This window comes from Suricata suricatta, chromosome 1 (assembly GCF_006229205.1).
Source record: "Suricata suricatta isolate VVHF042 chromosome 1, meerkat_22Aug2017_6uvM2_HiC, whole genome shotgun sequence".
Taxonomy (NCBI): Eukaryota; Metazoa; Chordata; class Mammalia; order Carnivora; family Herpestidae; genus Suricata; species Suricata suricatta.
The window spans coordinates 84,054,438-84,061,994 of NC_043700.1; positions in this window are offsets into that span (position 1 = coordinate 84,054,438).

Genomic DNA, 7,557 nt, shown 5'->3' on the forward strand with positions numbered 1-7,557 from the left:
GGTCCCTTCATGTCTCTGTGTCATGTTAAAAAACATTCTAGAATGTGAGGATTTGGTCAGAGGCAAGGAAAAGCTTCATTGCCATTCAGTTTGCAAACCTGGGGGAGGGAGACTGGCTATAAACTGGAAGCATGCTCTGAAGGAGGAGGATTAGGCTTGGGGTTAAATAGGCAAAAAACTCAAGTTTTGTGCCCTTTGTGGAGACTGATCAGTTTCAGGTATGGGGTGGCAAACAGCACCCAGTCCACTATTTCTGGTAGCAGTCATAGGAGGTGCAGCCATTAGAGACTATGACAGGTTAGATTGCAGGGGTCTTTTTGCAAATGTTGCTGAATTTTGTGCAAGTTTGACACTCTAGGCCACGCTGACTGGTTTTGTTCTTCGTGGTCATTAAGCCTGATTAATATTTTACTTTTTCTCCCTCGACATGAGGGAAACCATCTTTTCTGTCAGTTATTACTGTCTCATTAGAGGGGTCTTCTTTTCTGACTTACATTTTGGTAATTCTCAAAATATTTCAAACTTTTTCCTCATTGTTATATTTGTTACAGTGATCTGTGATCAGTGGTTATAACTTGCTGGAAGCTCAGATAATGTTTAGCATTTTTAAACAATATAATATTTTTAAATGTTTATTTATTGTTGAAAGGAGGAGAGGGGCAGAGAGAGAGGGAGACGGAGGAATCTGAAGTGGGTTCTGTGCACTGACAGCAGAGAACTCAATGTGGGGCTCGAACTCATGAACTATGAGATCATGACTTGAGCTGAAGTTGGACACTTAACTGACTGAGGCCGCCAGGTGTCCCACAGTAAAGTACTTTTAATTAAGTTATGTGCATTGTTTTTTAGACAAAATACTATTGCATACATAATAGACTTAATAGTGTAAACATAACTTGATATGCATTTGGAGGCAAAAATTTCATTTGACTCATTTATTTGGTAGTCTGGAACTCAATCTAAGATATCTCCCAGGTATGCCTGTAGTTTGAAGCCTAACAAATAAAGTAAAAAAAAAAAAAAGTGCAATTCACTCCCTTTATATTTTTCTACATAGGAATTGTAATTCAGAAAATGACCCCTTAGCCTATCATGCTATTAAATTAGTGAGCATAAAATGAATAATTTTGACAATATTAAGATAGAAGAACATTTTAAACAGATGTGAGATTACATAGGACAAACACAAAACCATGGTGCATGAAATTAAAGCAAGTGAGATCATTCTTAAAGTGGGTAGTACTTGTTTTACTGTTTTTCAGAGTTCTTACAGCAAAATAGATACATATTAGACTAAAGCCAGGTATCATCACATCCTTACTTTTGTATTATTGGTCTTTGTCATCATTTGTTTTAAGAGATTAAGATCAAATCCAAAATGAGATTAAAAGAGAAATGGAAAGAGGGCGAGGGGGAGAGAGAGATTGGGAGGGAGGGAAGGAGAAAAGAAGGGAGGCAGAAGGAGAGGAGGGAGGAAGAAAGATAAATTAATTATTATATATAAAGTCTTCAAAGTATACATTTGCTCCCTTTATAATAAAGACTGTTTATAGAGTGAAGCTGACCTGTTATATGTCAAGCATAAAGAGACTTATCTTTTATATAAAATATAAAATTTCATTTAAGAAACTGTATAACATATAAAAATGTGGTGTCACAAATCAGTATTAGTATCTCTGGTTTTAAAGGGTTCTCATTGATTAATTTAATTTTTAGTAAGTGGTGTTACAACAACTAAGTGATCATTTAGGGGGAAAAAAGAGTTTAGAGCAGTACCTGTCTGCACATAAGAGAATAACTCCAAATGCATAAATGATACAGAAAGCAAAGGCATGCTCCAAAATTAATGGGAACATGTTTGAGTACACAGGACACAGCTAGAAAGGAGTCCCCAGGATCCAAATTATTACAAAGAAGTATCATAAACAATAACGAGAGTAGTCAATTATAATACACTGTTTTATAATATATCATCATGGGTCCCTAGAAATATTTTTTTTTTAAGTAGGGGATGGGGCACCTAGGTTGCTCAGTTGGTTTGACCATCCACCTCTTGATTTCAGCTCAGGTCATGATCTCAGGGTGGTGGGATCGTGCCCCACATCAGGCTCCAAGCTGAGCCTGAGAGCAGAACCTGCTTAAGATTCTCTTTCCGTCTCCCTCTACCCTTCTCACCCACTTGCACATTCTCTCTTAAAAAAAAAAAAAAAAGAAAATTATGGCAAGAGGAAAGATCTTCATTTTTTTTAAACAGAAGAAGACCTGCTAATACATGTAGCAGGAAAACAGACTTAGAAAATCAGTATTTGTGACTGTCATAATAATTTCTTATTGAAGCAAAGACTATTGATGAGTGTTAAAAATCGTTTACACATATTTTATTTTATTTTTTTTTAATTTTTTAAAATGTTTTATTTATTTTTGAGAGAGAGAGAGAGAGAAAGAGAGAGAGAGAGAGATACAGCATGAGCAGGGGAGGGTCAGAGAGAGGGAAACACAGGATCTGAAGACAGGCTCCAGGCTCTGAGCTAGCTGTCAGCACAGAGCCTGACGCGGGGCTCGAACCCACGAACTGTGAGATCTGACCTGAGCCGAAGCCGGACGCTTAACCGACAGAGCCACCCAGGCGCCCCATACATATTTTAAACGTTGCCTCAGTTGTTGTTTATGTAATACCACAGGAAATTTGTTTTTTACTTTCCAGTGGAAATATCTAACAGGTAACATCAGATAAAATGCTCAAACTTGACATCATTGATAAGGACAAAATGGCATTATGTGCCTCATTAATGTTTTGCAATAGGAAATCACACATGTAATATATTTCACACACAGACACATACGTAATGTATAACTCATATATGATTTATGAGGAAAGAATTAGAAAAATACATATGCTTTCTCTACGTAATATTTGGCTAGGACTTAAAAAATATATTATGTTCTATAACCTACCTGCTTAGAAGAAATTCCAGCAATATTGTGGCTACTCATTGTGGCTGTGGTCACAATAAGTAGTTGTTTTCTCACTGAGAGAAAACAATGATGCTTTGAAGCTTAAACTCTCTGGATACAGCTACCCATCTTGGCTTTTCAGGCCAGAGACTTTGCACCCATATCTTGCATTACCTTGAATATCAGGTTCAATACCTGCCCTGTTCTTTTCACTTCCCTTCTAGTGATTTCACTTCCATCCCTCTCAGCATTCAATTCTTTTATTTATTTATTTAAGTTTATTTATTTATTTTTGAGAAGAGGGGAGGGGCAGAGAGACAAAGGAAAAGAGACTATTCCAAGCAGGCTACTTGCTGACAAGGGGCTGGATCTCACAAACCATGAGCTCATTCCCTGAACCAAAATCAAGAGTCAGACACTTAACTGACTGAGCCACCCAAGGCATCCAGCACCCAATTATTTTAAGAGTTCTGTGGACTTCAGCATCAACCAGGAGTACTTAAACCAAAAACATAAACTTCATTGTCCAGCCTTTAATGAAAATCAGCTCATTATCCCTCCTCACTCCTTGTTTTCTTTAAAACAAGCACATCTGGGCTTTAGTATCACTGGGATCTTCAGTCCCTTGGACCATTCTATTTCCCCCAGTCTATAAGCCTCAAACTCTTCTGGTTTTCATGTCATCCTAGAATAGATTCCCAAACTTTCATTACAACTTCTCTTTTCCTAAACCCTCTTTCTGAAACCTACACACACATGTTTAATTGTGGATTAGTCTATACCATAAAGTGAACATTGTTGAGGGTATGTTAAACCTCATATAAATGAAGAGATAATACTACAAGGTTTTTAGAATATCTATACTCAAGGAAAAATCACAGAGGATAAAGATATATAGTAGAATTTGTTCTAGTTAAAAAGTAGTGCTTCATCTGAACAATAGTAAAATGTTTTCTTATCAAAATGTATATTTAATAAAAATGTATGCTTAATGGGTAGCAGTTACCATATTGAGAACAAAGAACCCTGCAGACTTTGCATAAGTGAGAATTTAAACTGGTTCTGTATTTGAGAAAATTTTGCAGTATCAGGATCCATTTAATTTTTTATACATTTGACTCAGAAATTCTATTTCTGAGAACATAAACCAAGGAAAAAATCCTTAATTACCATAAAAATGCACCAAATGCTTACAGTAGAGTAGTTTATTACCTACATTTTAACACAGACTTTTTTATATAAATTAATTTGCTGGCATAGTATAGATTATTATAAAACTATTGTAATTATTTTTACACAGTTTTATAACACAGGAAAAATGCTTATGCATATTTAAATGAAAATTGGTTTTCTCTATAACTCTATCAGGTTAAAACAAATTTAAAAATTTCAAAGTAAAAGCAACAAAATAGTAACAATAATATTCTGAGCAGCAAGAGAATGGGAGATCTGTATTTGATTCCTCGCAGTTTTTACATCTACTAATTAATTATAATCAATTTGTAATTTGTTATGGTTATCATGTGCTTGATTGTTTAGAATAAATCTCATAAGTAGTATTCCTAAGAATGCTCAGATACTCTCTTTGCCAAGTGACCAAAAAAAAGAAAATCCAGCATTTTGTGAACCTCCAGGTTTACCTTCAGTGTTATTTGTGCAGGAATCTGCAACGATTTTAGAGTCCACATGGTCACAGATGTGTATTTGGTGGGGAGGGGGCTGTTCTTCAGGGTTCCCATTTCCTGAACATAGGTTCCTAGATTAAAATGCATCTCTTTGAGGGCTGGAAGGTACTAGCCACACCGTTGACTCCTTTGGTTCTGGCCACAGGGCCACCAGATGTTTGAACAGGAGTTGATGGTGAACGCAGAGGAGGAGGACCCCTTTACTCTGGTGTTACTTTCTGTCAAGGGCTCATGGTAAATTGGTGTTAGAGTTTTCCCAGGCTTCTAATTCATTTCAGGTTACTACTTTTGTTTTTAATTTATAGGCATGGAAATATAAATTTAATTTTTAAGCTCTGACTTACCGACCCCACCTCACATATAAATAGAAATATAAAATTTTACATAAAATAGGATAAAATGTCACTGAAAACACATTAGACTTTCTCCCTCCTTATCTCCTTTCTGCCTACATATGTGAACAGTTCCCTTCCATTAGAAAAGTAAGCACTCCTCCCTTAAATAAGCCCCCTTCCTCCATCTCTTTACTTTCACACCCACATTCACTGTCCCCTTGCCCCACTGACTTCAGCTGTGTCAATGTGTTAAAACTCTTCCCATTGAACTAATGGTTGTCTAAATGCCACAGTCGCTGGTGTTTTCCAGCAAGCCCCATCTTCTCTACCAGGTGGCCTTTTCCACTATTTTCTTTTTTTTGTCAGAACACTCCTCCTTATTGGTTCCATTGGTCCACTGTTCTGACCTATCACATTCTTTGTGGACCTTCCTTCTTTGACTCTTAATTAGAAACTCATGCTCTTCCGGAATCTACATTGATTTCTTTTCTCACTTTTATTGACATCTTGGGTGGTCACATTTACATCAATAATTAAACAACCCCTAAGCCTACCTATGACAATTCCAGGTAGTTCGACATGTTGAATGCATTGTATACCAGCCAGTTGCCAAGCAATAAAGGATATTAGATGACATGTGAATCGTAGGTCTTTCGTCATTGTTTATAAAAAAATATTTTTCTAATTTGCTTATACTTTCATGTTACTTCTAACTCCCAGATCTTTGTGCTACCCCGTTGCTTTCTAGTTTTTTGTTTTTTTTTTTTTTTTTGGTTATCATTTTTGTCTCCTGAACTATGTCATCTGGCTTCTCCATACATATCTCTAACTTAGATTGTTCATCTGATTTTCATTTCTTAGAGTCTCTTGCATGACATGCCTGCCTTAAAGTTTCCTGAGAACTACTGATATACTAGCTTTTGTGAAATCTAGTCAAATTCAGATGGGAGAAATATTTCAGGAAATTCTTACATTTGCCAGAGACCAAGAGTATACCCCTGACTGAAACAACTTGATGGACATTTTCCAGTCCCCGAGGCTTAAGAATATGGCACTACAGAGAAAAACAGCATGCATACAATATTGTATTTTTCTTTACTGTGGATAATCTGCTCTCCAAACTCAGAGATCTTACCTCGCACAGCTGTGAAAGCCCACTTCCCCCCAAAAATGCCTTCCTTTGTGAGTTCCAGAGAAACACTGGGCAGTCTATTAAAAAGCCATTTGGAGTCCATATGGAGCTGTATATTTTTGCAATTCAAGATGGGGTTCTACAGAAGAAAGCAGAAGGGTATCATTTCTTGTATCCCACAGACCAGGAAGAGGAGAGATGGATTCACTGGCACATGCAAATTGGCTGTCCTTTCAGTGATGATTACAGATGTTTTCTAAACACCCTTCCAAAAAAGTTTCACAGGGTGGCTTGCAATGACACAGGAAAATTTGCAATCTATTTTCTTCCATCAGGGAAAGATATAGGTGGCTAGTATGCTACAGCATAAGACACCTTCATTTCTTCTTTTGTAGAATGATCCACAATCAGAAAGTGATTTGAAAGACTCTCAGCTAAATGCTCACAATAAGTAAAATTGTACTCCACAACCAACCAGAAGGATGAACAAATATATTTAAAAAAAAATATTTGCATGTGGATGCAGATTAGAATCCATCTGTGACTCTTCACTGTCATTATACAAGTTGAATCAATCACTGGAAGTGGAGCCAGGGAGTGGAGTGAAAGGTGGATTAGTAAATGATGGAGCACAGCCACTTTTCTTGCTACTGACAGCACAATAAATACGTACCATAGTTTCCTTATAGTGAAACCGACCCTATGATTGTGGATGCCAAGTTTATGTGGTGGAAAGCCCACTACTAAAGACACCAAGTTCTGCTTTCCTCCAAAACCCAAAAAAGGAGCCTTACTAGCTAAGGAGGACAAGTGAAATTCAGGTTTCTTGCTGCCAGTTCCACTAAGTATAGGTAGTTCTAATCTTCAAACCTCCTGTCTTAGTTCGTTCAGAATGCTATAACAAAGTACCATAAACAAAATGGCTCATAAACAACACATACTTATTTCTTAAAGTTCAGAAAGCTAGGAAATTCAAGATCACTGTGATGGAAGATGTGGTATCTGGTGAGAATCCACTTCTTGGTTCATTGCTAGCTAGCGATCTTTTCAGTATAACCTCATTTGGTGGAAAGGGCTAGGGAACTCTATGGAATCTCTTTTAAGGGCACTTATTGTATACATAAGGACTCCACCTTCATATGTAAGATTGACCCAAGGTTCCATTTCCTTATGCATCACATTGGTCATTAGGATTTCAACATATAAATATTGAGAGGCCCCAAACATTCAGTCAGTAGAATTTCTAATAGTGAATTTTGGAGCGCTGGACAATGATACTATTCTTGTATATGGGGCTACAATTTCAATTGAGTCTTATACCAAAATACTAATTCCAAGAATTTTGACCAAGAATGCTGACTTCCCCTGGGTAGTATCACATATCACATATCTGGGAGAATTATGTTTGACTACATTTCTTCTTAGCTTGTGGGGAGAAAGAAAAAAAAAA